Below are 17,499 nucleotides of genomic sequence, written 5' to 3'. Positions count from 1 at the left end.
CAAAAAAACTCCTGTGTCCGACTCTTCCGTCTATAGCTGTCGCTCCCCTTTCAGCCGTACACGCGGCGGTCGTGGTCTTTGATTCTGAAAACGCGCGAGACAACCACGTGCACGAGCAACAAGCTGAACCGCAGCGTTACGCCTCATTCGCGATTTTGGCGGGCTTCTGTCAGTTCGGCGTAGGTGACCGGAGCGATGCGTGGGACAGAGTGGCCATGCCTTCTTTGGGCTAGCTCGCGTGTGGTATTTAGCTATTGTGGCTTTTCCCTTTCCTCTAGGACCCCTTCTACAATCCCGTTTCCGCAAAGCTTTAAATCTCCTGCGTACATTCCGTCGCGGGGATGCGCGCTGGGGCCTACCCTTCCGCCGTTGGAACCTTACTTTACGCCACAAAGGACCTTTCTTTGAACTGGCTGGTAACCTACTCTTGGGCCGCTCGCCCGGCTGATTGCCCCCTCTTTCACCCCTTCGCTTTGTCGCTCGCGTACGCCTCTCTCGTTTCCGGCGACGTCTGCGACCGACCTGTCCTGCACCGCTTGGAAATTCGTTGCAGGTTGAGTTATCAAGGGTTTTACAGCTCAAGGGTGCCTCTGCACCACCTGCCACAGTGTTTCGGCACTTTGATTTCTTGGCTCTGTCGCCCTGTCTGGCCGATTCACCTGTGCTAACGCTGTACTCAGGTGCGCCCTGAAACGTTCTGTGGATAGAACGGAAAGACCGGCGCTCTCCACGCAATTCCATTCGCGAACCCGCTTTCCTCTTACTTTTCGTCTGGTTGCTCGGACGCATGCAATGTAATTTTGACGCTGCTGCAAAGCTCTTGTTTGCTACGCTGACAGGTTTTGCGCCTTCTTTTACACGCGTAGTACTGTTCGTCCTCGCGGATTTGCGACGTCTCTTTCGTCTGCGCCGCTTTTTGCGCGTCGTTTCCGAGCCTCCCGATCGCACCTCACACTCGTGAACCCTCTCACAGCTTTCGTCAGCTGTCTCAGTCGCGCGGTCTAAATGATTTTCGCCCTGGTCATCTTTATTCTCACCCTCTAGACCGGCGGACTGGTTAACACACTCAGGAACAATGCAGCTGTTTCCCTTCGAAAAATCTTGCTCGCATTCCTGAGAGCTGTCTGCAACTGCACTGATACCCTTCTTTACGCTCGCTGCTTCTGAGCCTTCTCCGGTGTTCTTGCCTACTTCGACCTCATTTGCAAGATCCACCGCCGCGACAAACACAGTTGAGGTCTGTGCCAGATTCTCTACAGCTATTCTAGCTGTTTCGCTAACAGTTAACTGGCAAAGCACCTCGTCGCACTTGCTCTGGCCTTCGTCGGCCTCTCTACTCAGCGCAGCTTCATTCGCAGCACTATAACTCGATTCGCCTTTGAATCCGCTGCTACGTTCACACGTGCTAGCCTTCTCTAAAGCTCTGGGCTGCACCTCGCACTTCTCGTGCGCTACACTTGCGGATGGCTGAATCTTCCACTGCGTTGCCTCGACTTTTTGTTCCGACAGTTCAATATCTAGGCTGAGTGCTCGCTCGAACTCTTCACCTCGCTCCCGTTGTTCTATCTCCCATTTGCGCTCACTACACTGTAAGCAAAAGTTAGCCGAGATGGGAGTTTCTCCAGCACATGAGCCCACAAAACTCCCCTGCCCCAATTATTTACTCCCTGGTAGGGAGTGAACTCGGCACATGTCATCGTAAAACGCCCCCTGCTTAATCACAGAGTTTGTGAACGACATGACCTTGTTAAACTCCCCAGGGAGTTTCAGGTCACGTGGTTACTAACTCCCTATACGAGCTTTAAAAACCCTCTTTAGGCGTGACGTGTGTGTGTGTGTGTGTGTGTGTGTGTGTGTGTGTGTGTGTGTGTGTGTGTGTGTGTGTGTACGGGCATATGTTTGCACGTCGGTGTGAAACACATGTGCTTTGTGTGGCTAACCGTGTAAGCATCTGTCAACAGGAAACGAAATTATAAGTGCAGCGAAGAATAGCAACGACCGGTTGGTATTTACTGGGAACATTTCAATATATTTCGCACCGTTAAACTACGCTGCACATCGGTACGATTCCTCAACGAAACGTCGTGAATGCCGCGCTTCAAAGGGCCGAGTAACAAAAAACTTCGAAGAATAAATTAATGGTAGCAAAAGTAAGCTGTTACAATCGTCAGCGGCTGCTCCTGGAGTTTCACCATCAGAAACTTCGAAGTGGTCTGAAGTAGGCTTCGCTCGACTACGGCAGGCTGGCCGGCAACCGGTCTGAGAGTTGCGCCGGCGACGCGCTCGCCCCGTCTCCGCCGATAGTGGCTTCTCGGAGTGTCACCGGTATTTCACCGGCTGTAACATCTAAGTGGTAAGAAGGCCTCGCTATGCCGTCGGTATCAAGCCGGCATCGTATCGAACTCGCACTGCGCGCCGGCCACCGCGGCAAGCGCTACGAGCTAGCACCGACTACCGGCGATGCAAAGAACGTGTTTCACAAAAAATGAAGGCTGCTGGGGTGTATAACAGTCTTCTGCGCCTTGCGACCGCAGCTGTCAATGACTAACTACAAGGCGAGTGCCGAACGAGGCGGAGTACGATCGTCAGCGATTGCACCGTAAAACTTCGAAGCGGTTCGAAGTAGGCTTCGCTCGACTACGGCAGGCTGGCCGGCAACCGGTCTGAGAGTTGCGCCGGCGACGCGCTCGCCCCGTCTCCGCCGATAGTGGCTTCTCGGAGTGTCACCGGTATTTCACCGGCTGCAACATCTAAGCGGTAGGAAGGCCACGTTATAGCGTCGGTAACAAGCCTGCATCGTATCGAGCTCGCACTGCGCACCGGCCGCCGTGGCGAGCTCTGCGAGCTATACATGCAGTGCATGCGAGCAACGAGAACAGCGACTGCGAACCGTCTCATTCGTTTAAGCTTATCGCTCCGTAGCCTAAACTGCGTGGATAGCGGACACCTATTTCTGTGCATGGGAAAAACGAGACGTAAACTGCACATCAGCAAGCATTTTGTGATCGCCAGCTGTCATTCATCGAATCACCGTGCCGTACTCGTGAGTGAGGCCTAGTCGTCGAACGCGGTAGCGGCGGTCTACCTCGGTTCATCGCTGGAGCTGCTAAATGTGCCTCGTTAATGTGTTCATTCAAGGCTGCGCGCACTTTGTGTATGATTCCGTGCATTTTACGGGTCCACAAACGGTACTGCTAATGCAAATTCAGCCCGTACGACAGAGCGTCAACTGATGAAACTTTTTCGCTATAGTAAAAAAATAATGAATATTAGGCAGGTTTAGGATAAAAGGCATGTGTGTTGAAGTGCTTACATCAGACCACCGCAAGTTCATACTTACGCCGTGCGTATTTATTGCCTAATTAATAGCGAAAAAAGGCTTTCACCGGGGCTACAGGGGAGTTAAAAATGTGGTGCATATATATAGCCGGTGACTATATGGTATGTGTGTACTGCGTGTGGCAAGCTGTGGTGAGTGCGAGTGTTGTGATATAACGTGAACATTGTGATAATGTTTGTGTACTGTAATCATTGTTGTGCGCACTAAATATTATGTAATTAAAGTTACGCTTGCGCATGGTACGGCTGCTGACGTAATTTTTTTTTCTTTGTCGATGCAAAAAATTTACTCCCATACTGACCTGAAAAAGTTCCCCAATGGATGTAAATAAAAACTCCCCTGGCACCATGCAAAAACCCCCTACTGATGGGGAGTAAATTTTTTACTCCCTCCGGACGGTTTTTTAAAACTCCCATCTGGGCGTGCGCTAGAGGACAAGCACATTTACTCCCATCTCGGCTTATTTCTGTTTACAGTGTATTCACCTTGGTGCTATGAGAGACACGCGGACCTCTCTCAGGCTTGGTTTTAATACCAGCACACCGCCGCGCGTTCTTCAACGGAGCGTTCATGAGCTTGCACTCAATTTGCTTTCTGTCAACTCTAATGCCGAAGCACCGCAGTAAGGCTGCCTTAGCTACATTGTAACTGTTGAACTCGTCCTCGGAAAGGTACCCTATTCTACCAATTAAGTCGCATGGAAAGACACTCAATAAGGCGAAAGACCAATAGTCTTCGTCGAGCCCTAGGTCTGTGCAAACATTCTCGTAAGAGGTTAGGTAACTCTCTATATCCTCGCCCTCTTCGAATGCATGGATCCTCGAATTTACTTGAGACCATCTAAGGCACTGTATTGATCTTCTTGTCTCTTCCAGTTTTACCTTTAGGGTTTCCTTCCACTGCTCTCTCTCTTGCTCTCGCCTTTCCTGACGCTCCTGTTCCTCACGCCTTTCCTGACGCTCCTGTTCCTCACGCTTTTTCTCGCGCTCTTGTTCCTGTTGCTTTTGAATCTCGTTCCACGTTTCTTTAATATCTTCACTGATCAGATTCAAGCCCTCGATAGCGCTAACAATTGCGTGTTTCTTCATCCCCGTATCTACTTCTGCTCCCAGCTCCTCCCCCAAAATCAGTAGCTGATTCTTCAACAAACGCTTCCAATCCATGACAGAGAACTAGTGTGGTGCAGCTCACTCTCTACCCAGAAGTTCCGTAAACAACTGCTTCTGTGGTAGCCTCTACCAGCGAAAAGATTGCACTTCTATCTTATCAGCCTGGCAACCAAAAAACCAAAGCCAGCACTCACCAGTCCACAGCTGCCAGTCTCCATGATCTCGGCGTGTTGTTGATTCTCCGTCCTCCAGGCTCACATCCCACCGCTGCCACCAGTTGTTGCGCGTCGCGGCGACCGCAGTCTGCGGGTAGCGGGGCCGATCGCCGTCGCTCCGTCGAGCCAAGGACTAGGGGAGAGCTTTGAGCAAACTTAACGGATTTATTTACATCTTTACAGGGAGTTGTCGAGATGACAGAAGAGAAGAGAAGAACTAGTGGTTTCACAAACCACGAGCGTGGTGGTTGAACTTTACTTAGTTCAGAGCAAGGTTCAGAGCGACGTCCAGCACTCTGCCGCGTCGTTTTATGCCCTGTCGGGCTCCTCCTCTACGAGTCGACCACCAATCACGCACACACAGGTGAGGGGGGGGGGGGGGCGAGCATGCAAGGTCTATGTGAACACTGCACTTTGGTGGCGCCAGCAGGGCTCTTCCTCGCCGTGTGTGAGCCTTTAGTCGAGAGTGCCCACAATCCTGGCCGCATACTTCAAAGAGTCCGCCGATTATGTTCGCTCAATTAGCGGGGCGATCCGCGGCAGCCGCCGCGGTCTCCCCCAGGAAGACGCCGTCCCTGTTGTCCTCTTGGTGGCGTCTTGGCGACACTACGTCTCGTACTCCGGGACAATGCCTGGCGGGCATAGGCAGTCAGCCGGTCGGCTACTTGACAATGGATTAAACAAGCGCCGATTTTTTGAGAGGTGCCCGGTTCGTGGAATCCTCTGGGGAGAGCCCTTTGACCAGCGCCGTCGTCGTCTGCCGTTTAACGCGCCAACAATGCGTGACTGGCCCAGGCGGGAGATAGAGTGGCGGCTCCAAAACCCTCTTTGGCGACATTCCACCCCGTTGGCGCCGCTGTCAATCAGTAGGCGACGTCTCGTGGGGGCGGCCTCTGTTTCTTCCTCCGTCCAGACGTGGCGAGACTGTACTTTTTGCACTAATCCGGCGTGGCAAATGACTCGCTGGGTCAAGGCATAGCCCGATCGCTACAACCCGCAGAACGCGGGATCGAATCCTGGCTGCATTTCCGATGGGGGCGGAAGTGTTGTAGGCCTGTGTGTTCATATTTGGGTGCACGTTAAAAAACCCGAGGTGGTCGAAAATTCCGGAGCCCTCCACTACGGCCCCACTCACAATCATCATGTGGTCTTGGGACATTAAACCCCACATACCAATCAATCTGAACTGCCGGATGGAAGAAAAGAGAACCGCGGGTCCTTCGCAAATGAAATCAAATGGGAGTAGCCAGTTTAGTTGGGCGCGTGAGTACAGGGTTAAAACGGCTCGACATGGCAACAACTAAGAAATCGAAGAGCCGAAGTGGTACGGAAGGCTGTGTAGAAGCGCCCTTGAGTTGTAATTTGTAATTATGTGGTACACGCGCAAGTATAGTTTGCATGCAGTTGTAACATTTCGCAAGCACCGATAATTATTGTTAGTGTTTAACGTTCAAAAATTACGGTATGATTAGGAGAGATTCTGTAGTGCACTGGAAATTTCTACATCCTGGGGTACTTTACCTTGCACTTAAATCTAAGCACACAGGTCTCAGGCATTTTCGCCTCCATCTAAAGTGCGGTTGCCATGGCAGGGATTCCATCTAACTACCTGCTGTATTTAATCTCGGCCGCGGCAGACACGAGGGGGGCCAGGGGCCGTGACCCCCCTTGTGTACAGGCTTGGGGCTCCCTTGAACTTTATCTTTCAAACATGATATCTGAATTTTTTGAAGTGTATTCTCTGTAAAACAAACTGAAATCTGAATTTCCATTCACTGTAGAGTACGAGATTTCTGGATGGATGTATGGATACTTTGTTAACCGCCGGGGCATGGTTTAACGCAACCCAGTCTTAGGTCTCCCATTGGGGAACGTCAATGCCATGCCTCAAAGCCGCCTCGCGGCCTTGCTGGACTGCTCACGTTTGCATGGATGTCGAGGTCTGAGCTGCGCAGAGCGATGGTTCACCTCGATGACTCTGCAGGGTTTCCGGAGTGTCCCGATAAATATACTACGCACCCATAGCATGTGTTTGAGTGTTGCTGTCACAATTCGCACGTGTCGTCCTGATGTTTGTCCCAGTATATCCGTTTTAGGCGGAATAGGATTAGAAAATGTGTTCATCTGGAGCTGTCGTGACAGCCTGTCTCCTGTTTAGTTTGGGACTTGGTGGCGGGAATATTATTCTGGCGTTACGACATGGTTTTGTTATTTGATTATATCTAGTGAGCATATCCCGGTTCTGCCCGAGGTGTGTTGCCTATTGTGCGATCTTTCCCAAAGTGTTTTTTTTAATAAGTCATCAAGGACGTCAGTCATCGGGATAAGAACCTACCACCAAGCGTCAACGTGGGTGCATACACGTTCAACGGCGCTGCATCTGCCAAACAGCCACAAACAATGTGCAAGCTATGCTAAATCGATGTACAGTGAACATCCAAATACTTCGGTGAATATGCATTTTACTATCATGTTACACGGATTCCTGTGACGAAGGGATGGTCAACCCGAATGACATAGCGTAGCTCGTAGGTGGGCATGTTTCCAGCTAAGGTACAATCTTCATCATGCAACGTTCCCGGTCTCGTAGTGACATATTACAGTGATGTGGCAGCCACGGCCGGGCTAGCGGAGTGGTGCTCTTGAAGTGCGCATGCGCCCCTCCTGTAGGCCGGCCGTTCCACGCCAAATCATGCTGTAAAGGCATGTTTTTGTATAGCCATTCGAGAACGTCTATTGACAGGATGATCATTAACAACAATATTCATTGTCATCTCGAGTAGTACAACAAAGATAACAGGCCTGTCAAAGCCAGACGGTGGCTCGTATTATTAGGTCCGGCACATCAGCAAACGAGAGATGACGTACATATTGAAAAGCTTGAATCAAAGTGTAAACGAAAGGGCTTGTTCTCTTCGTTAGACACAATATAAATGAGAACTAACAAACAATAATGTCAGGGAAAGTACAGGGGTGGTTATTAGTGGCAATGGTAATGTAAAGAAAAAGTGGACCAAAAGATGACTTCCCAGCGTCAGGATCCGAACCTGCGACCTTCGAATAACGCATCCGATGATCTACCACAGAGCTACGGTGGCGGTGATCCCTTCGTCGACGTTATAACTAGGTTATACGTACGTTTAAACGTGAGAGCTTCAGTCAGCGCCACCTGATGCCACTACGGTGAGTGTGGAACACTCTTATTGCTTGTTTTGGTATCACATAGTAAATCATCTTATTACGAGATGGCAGGGCAGCCGACCAATATATATATATATATATATATATATATATATATATATATATATATATATATATATATATATATATATATATATATATATATATATATATATATATATATATATATATATATATATATATATATATATATATTGTAGCGAAGCCTCCGAACTATGAAATGGGTCGAACTCTTGAGTACCTTCTAGTGGGGCTACCCAACAAGGACGCCGCTCGCACTAAGAGCCCGTGCTTGACTGTTACTGTCGCCATTGTGCTTGCTCGCTGTGGACCGGCTATTAAACGCCTTAACATTTTGGTGGAGAGTGCTGTGCCCTTCAAACATCTTCGGTTCACATTCGATGCCCTTGGAGCTTAGATCCCGTACCGTGCCTTCAACCATGCAACAAGACGCCGCCCAGCAAACGCTTCCTCCTGCGCCGACGCCATGTTCCGGTGTCCCCCGCATCCGCGACCCACCTGTCTTCACCGGCGCGGATGGCACCGACGTCGAGGACTGGCTCGTCATGTACGAACGCGTCAGCGTCCCCAATCATTGGGACGAGGCAGGTAAACTCGGCAACCTGGTTTTCTACCTCGCGGGTGTGGCCGGCATGTGGTATAACAACCACGCGTCTGATTTCGCAAGCTGGCCCGATTTTAAGACCGCTATCACCAACGTTTTTGGCCGCCCTGCCGTTCGTAAGCTGCAAGCCGAGCAGCGCTTACGCGAACGTGCTCAGCAGGCCGGTGAATCATTCACCAGCTACATTGAAGACGTCTTGGACCTATGCAAGAAATGCAACGACAGCATGTCCGAATCAGACAAGATCCGGAACGTCATGAAGGGCATTGCCGATGATGCCTTCACGATGCTGCTGGCCAAAAACCCAGGCACAGTAGCTGAGGTCATCACGCTGTGCCAGAGCTACGAGGAGCTCCGCCGGCAGCGTTCGATGACCCGTCGCTCAACACCACGAGATGCAGGGCTTGCAGGCTTGGAGGCGAGCTGTGACCAGGTGGCACTGCTGGCAGACCTCAAGTCCTTCATACGTGAGGAAATCGCACGGCAGTTCTCTCTCCTGCCCTTCGCCCACCCACCGGCTGCTCAACAATCGGCCACTACCATTTTCCCCCCCATCCGCCGAGCGATTGAGCAGGAAATAGCGGAGGTTATGCCTGCGTACCACCCACAACAGCTTCCGGCTCCTGTACCCGCAAGTTACGCCCCAGTGGTCCCCAGGCCGCCTCCAGTCGTTCAAGCGCCCGCCCCACTGACTTACGCCGAAGCTGCCGCACGACCTCCATCCTTTGCAGCGGGTATGCCGGCTACGTATGTTGACGTGACCTCTCAGACTCAGCTCCAGCACCCCCTGCAGCCTTTCCAGCCACCGTTCCGTCCATCGGCTCTTGCGTCATGGACAAAACCTACCCCGGCGAACCGATGGCGCACATCCGACAACCGGCCCATTTGCTTTGCCTGCGGTTACGCCGGCCACGTAGCACGTTATTGCACTCGCGTACAGACGCCCTATATCTCGTCGCCTGTTGCTGGCCAGATTAGGCGTACCTATCACGAGGAAACGCCGTCTATGCCACCGCCAACTCGCCTAGCTTCATCTTCTTGTAGGTCACCGTCTCCACGACGTCGTTCCCCGTCCCCCATGCGGCCAAGTTCAGCTGCTCACGAGCGGGAAAACTAGTCGTCGCAGTCCCCGAGGCAAGGACTGCGATGCTATCGCATTGTGAAAGCCCTCAGAGCCGCCCATCTAATGTCATTGACGTGCTTGTGGACGGTGTTCACGCATCTGCTCTTATTGACACAGGAGCTGCAGTATCTGTTATGGACGAAAAATTTTGCCGCTTGCTTCGTAAAGTGACGACGCCAATTTCTGGATTGTCCCTTCGTACCGCCGGTTTGCATCGTATCCATCCTACAGCAGGGTGCACAGCTCGCGTTGTCGTTCAGGACGTTCTGTATGTCGCCCAATTCATCATCATTCCCGCATGCTCTCATGACGTCATCCTGGGGTGGGATTTTCTATCCCGCAACGACGCCGTCATCCATTGTGCCGCCGCCGAAATTGAACTCTCCCCCTTCTCGCATTTGACGCCGGAAGACAGTTCTTCGAAAGTGAGCAAGATTCTCGTGAAAGACGATACCATAGTGCCTCCAAGCTCCACGATGGGTGTATCTGTCTACTGCGCTGGACTCTCCGACACAATTGCACTCGTTTCGCCATCCGACCGTGCTTGCCGAATGAAAGGGTTGCTAGTACCTTTCGCGACCGTGCAAATCACCCAGGGCAACGCCTCTATTTTCGTGACCAACCCATCCCCGTACACTGTTACCTTGGTTCGAGGGGAATGTCTCGGCAGAGTGGAACCAGTGGATAACGCACAAGTCCTGGACGTACCTGATGACTCGCGTTGTCCCAATTTGCGTACCATCAGTGCTGTTTCCACTTCTAATTCGTCATCTCCTGATGTATTTGGCCCTTACATTGATGACAACCTCACGTCGGTACAGCGTTCCCAGCTTCTGAACCTGTTGCGAGAATATCGTTCTTCTTTCGATGTCGGGCGAAGTTCTCTCGGTCGTGCGTCCGCTGTTACGCATCGTATCGACACTGGTGCCCATCCACCATTACGGCAACGTCCCTACCGCGTGTCGCCTGCTGAACGTCGGGAAATTAACGAGCATGTTGATGATATGCTCAGACGCGACGTTATTCGGCCCTCGGACAGTCCATGGGCGTCTCCTGTTGTTCTTGTTGCGAAGAAAGATGGTTCTGCGCGGTTCTGTGTAGACTACAGACGGCTCAATAAGATCACTCGCAAGGATGTTTACCCACTGCCGCGCATCGATGACGCAATTGACAGCCTTCACGGAGCCGAATTTTTTTCTTCTCTCGATCTGCGCTCGGGGTACTGGCAAGTACCCATGGCTGATGGCGCTCGACCGAAGACTGCGTTCATCACACCCGACGGCTTGTACGAATTCAACGTCATGCCGTTTGGTCTATGTAATGCACCTGCGACCTTTGAGCGCATGATGGACACCGTTCTGCGCAACTTGAAATGGCACACGTGCTTGTGTTACCTCGATGACGTTGTGGTGTTCGCTCCAGATTTCTCTACGCACCTCCAACGTCTGAAAGAAGTTTTTGCACGTGTCAGCAATGCCGGCTTGCAACTAAATCTGAAGAAGTGCCGCTTTGCAGCACGGCAACTCACCATCCTTGGGTACGTCGTGTCCAAGGATGGCATTCTTCCTGACCCAGCCAAGCTTCGGGCCGTGGCCGAATTCCCCAAACCTGCGTCCGTCAAAGAACTGCGTAGTTTCGTGGGCCTGTGCTCGTACTTCCGACGCTTCATACGAAACTTTGCCACGATCATATCACCGCTGACGAAGCTCCTTGGAAGTAACGGGTCCCTCAATTCGTGGTCGTCTGAGTGCGACGACGCGTTCGCGAAGCTCCGCCATGTGTTGACATCTCCTCCCATTCTACGCCACTACGACCCTACGGCCCCGACGGAGGTGCACACAGACGCCAGCGGTGTAGGCCTCGGCGCTGTCCTGGCGCAGCGCAAACCCGGATTCCCTGAATATGTCGTAGCATATGCAAGCCGTACGCTCACGAGAGCTGAGACAAACTACACCGTCACGGAGAAAGAGTGCCTGGCGATCGTCTGGGCTCTTACAAAGTTTCGACCGTATTTGTATGGTCGCCCGTTCGATGTCGTCACCGACCATCATGCACTATGCTGGCTTTCATCATTGAAGGATCCCTCAGGCCGTCTCGCCCGTTGGGCTCTCCGTTTACAAGACTACGACATCCGCGTGCTGTACCGCAATGGACGCCAGCATGCTGATGCCGACGCCCTCTCGCGCTCCCCTCTGCCTGAAGGTGATGTGCTCTGCTCAGTATCCTCGGCTGCTGTTTCTGCCATTGACGTTGACATAATCGCTACCGAACAGCGAAAGGATAATTGGACCGGCCCGCTGATCGACTTGCTCTCTGATCCATCCGCAACGCCATCCACGCGTGCATTGCGTCGTCAAGCTCGCCATTTCGCCATTCTTGACGGCCTTCTACACCGACGCAATTACGACGCCGACGGCCGGCAGTGGTTACTCGTGATACCCCGCAGTCTGCGGTCAGAGATATGTGAATCCTTCCATTCTGATCCGCAATGCGCGCACTCTGGGGTATTCAAAACCTACCATCACATTCGACAACGCTACTTCTGGCGCGGGATGTACCGCTATGTGCAGCAGTTCGTTCGCTCTTGCCTCACTTGCCAACGCCGTAAACCGTCAGCTCACATGTCGCACGCCAGTCTACAACCGTTACCTTGCCCTGACCGTCCCTTTGGGCGCGTAGGTATCGATTTGTATGGACCACTTCCTCTGACGTCGGCTGGTAACCGCTGGGCCATCGTTGCCGTTGACCATTTAACGCGATACGCCGAAACCGCCGCTCTCCCTGCGGCTGCTGCGCGCGATGTTGCGTCCTTCCTGCTGCATCGATTTATACTGCGCCACGGACCACCCCAAGAGCTTCTCAGCGATCGAGGCCGTGTCTTCTTGTCGGAAGTCGTCGAAGCCATTCTGACGGAGTGCCATTCTGTCCACCGCAAAACTACTGCTTACCACCCACAGACGAATGGCCTCACCGAACGCTTTAACCGCACCCTCGGCGACATGCTTTCTATGTACGTCGCTGCCAACCACACTAATTGGGATAATATACTGCCCTTCGTCACCTACGCCTACAACACCGCCCCTCAGAGCACGACTGGTTTTTCACCTTTCTTGCTGTACGGAAGGCACCCGTCGCACACCATGGACACGATACTCCCGTACACGCCGGATCCATCTGAGTGTACACCTATTTCCGAGACAGCCAGGCTTGCTGAAGAGTGTCGCGAGCTTGCCAAGACTTTTACGACGCAAGAGCAAGAGCGGCAGAAGAGTATCCGTGATGCCAGCACCACTTCTGAGCCCACGTTCCTTCCTGGTGCGCTTGTATGGCTCTCGATCCCGACCTCTGCCGCTGGCCTCTCTTCCAAACTACGTCCCAAATACGAAGGCCCCTACCGTGTCATCGAGCGCACCTCACCCGTCAACTATCTGATCGAACCCGTTGAACAATCTTCGGACATGCGCCGCCGTGGGCGAGACATCGTCAACGTGGAGCGCCTGAAGGCTTATTATGACCCGCTCATAATAACAAGCTGTTAGGTCGCCAGGCGGCTCCCTCTTCGACCCCGGGGTAATTGTAGCGAAGCCTCCGAACTATGAAATGGGTCGAACTCTTGAGTACCTTCTAGTGGGGCTACCCAACAAGGACGCCGCTCGCACAGAGAGCCCATGCTTGACTGTTACTGTCGCCATTGTGCTTGCTCGCTGTGGACCGGCTATTAAACGCCTTAACAATATATACATATATATATATATATGTGTGTGTGTGTGTGTGTGTGTGTGTGTGTGTGTGTGTGTGTGTGTGTGTGTGTGTGTGTGTGTGTGTGGCAAGTTGTCTTTTCACCCACTTTTCTTCACATTCATTACAATTTGGTCCAACAACTTCCCCTACACTTTCCTTGGTATTATTATCTGTTAGATCTCATTATTATTGTGTCAAAACACGGAAAATCTAGCTTTTAAGTCTATACTTCTTTCCCTTATATATGCCCCGCCGCGGTGGTCTAGTGGCTAAGGTACTCGGCTGCTGACCCGCATGTCGCGGGTTCGAATCCCGGCTGCGGCGGCTGCATTTCCGATGGAGGCGGAAATGTTGTAGGCCCGTGTGCTCAGATTTGGGTGCACGTTAAAGAACCCCAGGTGGTCGAAATTTCCGGAGCCCTCCACTACGGCGTCTCTCATAATCATATGGTGGTTTTGGGACGTTAAACCCTACATATAAATCAATCATTTCCCTTATATATATACTAATATGCTCCCGTAGATAGCATATACAGTAACTCTAGGTAGGGCTGCTTACATCACAGCGCTTCGTGCTTTTCCACGGAAACACGATAGACGTGTGACCCTCTCCAATATCACACGTCTGTCAGATTTGTTCCTTCATGCTTCTTCTTTGTGGCTGGAAATAATTCCGTCGCGACCTCACAGAGCTAGTTCTGCAGCTGCGTGACCGTGACGCGTCCCTATTGGTTGCCTGCATAGCCCCACGAACGGCGACACGCTATATGAAAACAGCATATCACTTACAGAGTCAGCGTGACCGCACACATTGTGATTACGAGGAATGCAAGACGCCGCCCAACGTATCTGTACACAAATGATCAAAAAATAACTTCATAATATTCACTTAAAAACAGCGCCAATAACGAGGGACAAGAGAAAGAAGGAGACAGAGAGCGGCACTGACTTACAACAAGATTCATTTGCTAGAACCGCACAATATATTCTTGGGCAGTATCTGACAAAAAAATAGAAAAATACAAAACAAACAAAATAGAATCCACCTAACAACCACGTAGTCATCTCCACAACGCACCATGAACAACACGTGTGCTAACGTTCCGAAGGAAATCTATTTCTTTTAGTGATAGCGCAATCGAAGGCCTGCTGACACATGCACTGCCCAGCCTTTCTCTTTCTGAAGCCTCATAAATTTCACGTATCATCTGGTCCCGATGACGCGTAATGACGGTACAAAGCTGAAAATCAGGGACACAACCGCAGTCTCGGCAATGAATGCCGAGATGGCCCGAAACTGTAGAGGAGATGTTTGATTGATTTGTGGGGTTTAACGTCCCAAAACCACCATATGATTATGAGAGACGCCGTAGTGGAGGACTCCGGAAATTTCGACCACCTGTGGTTCTTTAACGTGCGCCCAAGTCTGAGCACACGGGCCTACAACATTTCCGCCTCCATCGGAAATGCAGCCGCCGCAGCCGGGATTTGAACCCACGACCTGCGGGTCAGCAGCCGAGTACCTTAGCCACTAGACCACCACGGCGGGGCTGTAGAGGAGATGTGAGCGCGCTCTTTTAGCCGCTCATACGAGTACACTACCCCTTCAATGCAGGGAACGTACTTCTTCCGATGTTTATTTTGCAGCCACGCTCACCCCTCGAACCAGGATTCACGGGTAGTGCACTCTCTACCTCTGTCCTGCGGCAAGTGGTAGATCGGCCAAACAGGCAGGGTTTTAAATGAGCGGCTGAAAGAGCACGCTGAAGTCTCCTCTACAGTTTCGGGCCATCTCGGCATTCATTGCCGAGACTGCGGTTGTGTCCCTGATTTTCAGCTTTGTACCGTCATGGGGCGTCATCGGGACCAGATGATACGTGAAATTTATGAGGCTTCAGAAATAGAAAGGCTGGGCAGTGTATGTGTCAGCAGGCCTTCGATTGCGCAATCACTAAAAGAAATAGATTTCCTTCGAAACGTTAGCACACGTGTTGTTCGTGGTGCGTTGTGGAGATGACTACGTGGTTGTTAGGTGGATTCTGTTTTGTTTGTTTTCTATTTTTTTATTTTTTGTCAGATACTGCCCAAGTATATATTGTGCGGTTCTAGAAAATAAATCTTGTTGTAAGTCAGTGCCGCTGTCTGTCTCCGTCTTTCTCTTGTCCCTCGTTATTGGCGCTGTTTTTTAGGGGCGAAGCTCCTTAGGGCGTGGGCTGTGCGTCCCCTGTAGCCTGTATGTAGCCACCTCTAGTTTAGTTCTTGCAGTGTTCACTAGATGGCGGTACCGTCCCCTGTATGTATCCACCTCTAGTTTAGTTCTTGCAGTGTTCACTAGATGGCGGTACCGTCTCCTGTATGTAGCCACCTCTCGTTTAGTTCTTGTAGTGTTTACTAGATGGTGGTACTTGTAGCTGATGATGAAAAGATGCAAGATGTTATAAACTAGAAAGCGGTACTTGTAGTTGATGAAAGACGCGAGATCTTATAAAATAGGAATGATGTCACATATGGCGCGTGTCATTGGTTGAAGGCAATCGTTCGATTTAGTGCGGCGACGTACGCTAGGGGGAGCGATGTAATAAAATCGAGTGGGCAAAATGTACAGAGGATTCATGGTTTACCAGGTTTACCTCCGGAGCTTCGCCCACTCATCATCATTCACTTCGTGGATATGGCGGAATTTTTTAAGTGAATCATGTCGTACCAACTCGCCCAAGCAACCACGTTAGCTACTTTATAATATTCCCGTCGTGAGGCACTGCACGAAGGGCTCTTTTCCCCATGACCGCAAAGCACAGGCGAAGACTAGGTGATGGGCGAGAGTAGGAATGGGGTTCGCTCGCTCGCTGAATTTTGTGCCCACCGGTTGTGCCCCCCGCGACCTTCGACGACAGTGCAGCTCTGGCCGACTGGGCTACCCCTATGCCATCTCCTGACGTCGACACGAGCTCTCGCCGAGTGGTGCCCCGTCCGCGAGTTTACAAAGGCAACGCCTCCTAGATTTCCCGTGCCTGCCGGATTATTGGCGGTCACTAGGGAAACGGTGGTCGTCGGAACTACGGTGGTGGCGCCACTCAAATAGGGGTGTCTTTAACATAGAGTTTCTTAGTGTTTATTTTGAGAAACTCTATGGTCTTTAAATATGTTTTTACGTTTTTGGAGCTTATATGCAACAAAAATAACGTAAAAAGTTTTAAAAAAGGCGTAAACGTAATTATATTTAACCTATGTAACGGACGTCGTCATTCAAGGAGCAACTTTTTTAATACAAGGCATCCTCTGAAATTAGTAGCAAACGCCAAAATTGCCGATCTCAAAGGCCAAGTACAAAGACCCTCATCCTTACGCAGGCAGCGCTGCCATAGATGACCGGCGTTTCGTGTTCATCCGGCAGGCACGGGAAATCTAGGAGGCATTGACAAAGGCGAGCGGATAGACCCCCCACACAGAGGAACCTTTCCTTTCTCCGTGCCCCCCCCCCCCCCCCACAATGCACTGTGCCAGGTGCTCTTACAAGGCTCTCAAAAGCTGCGCGCTCATTGGTTCGTGCGTGATGTCGTCAGCAAACATGGCTGCGCCCAAGACGAGGCTGCAGGGTTCGTGTGTCGGGCGGGGGCACAGCTGATGAAGACGCCGCGACGAAAGCAAGACCAAAGTTGACGCTCGCACGCGTACTGGCAGACCGTCTACGACGAATGGGAAGAAGGCCCTGTCAAGTCCATAGTGGGCAGCGCACAAAAGGAAACACACAAGAGAAGGAATCAGGACAAGCGCTGGTCTAACAACTGAAAGTTTTATTTGAAAGAAAGCATATATATACATGTGTACACAGAAAATCAAGTGCTACGCAAGATTACATCCGATCAATGAAACCAATCTCCTGTTCAGATAAAGAAACAGATGGCTGGCTAACGCAAATGCCAACACTCTTCGCCATGTGGTAAGCCTCAGCAATCTCACGTGTCCTTTGATTATGATGGCGGTCGATGATTGCGGTTTGCTCAAAAGAAGGAATACAACCGCAATCGCGGCAATGGCTGGCGAGGTGAGACAGAACCCCACCCTTTAAAGAATTTTCAAGTAGTTGGTGCTACCAAGGTGCTGCAGAAACGCTGTGCGCACACCTGTGTCGACGCTGCCGAAAGA

Source organism: Rhipicephalus microplus, chromosome X (assembly GCF_043290135.1).
Source record: "Rhipicephalus microplus isolate Deutch F79 chromosome X, USDA_Rmic, whole genome shotgun sequence".
Classification (NCBI taxonomy): Eukaryota; Metazoa; Arthropoda; class Arachnida; order Ixodida; family Ixodidae; genus Rhipicephalus; species Rhipicephalus microplus.
This window is presented reverse-complemented; position numbering follows the sequence as displayed.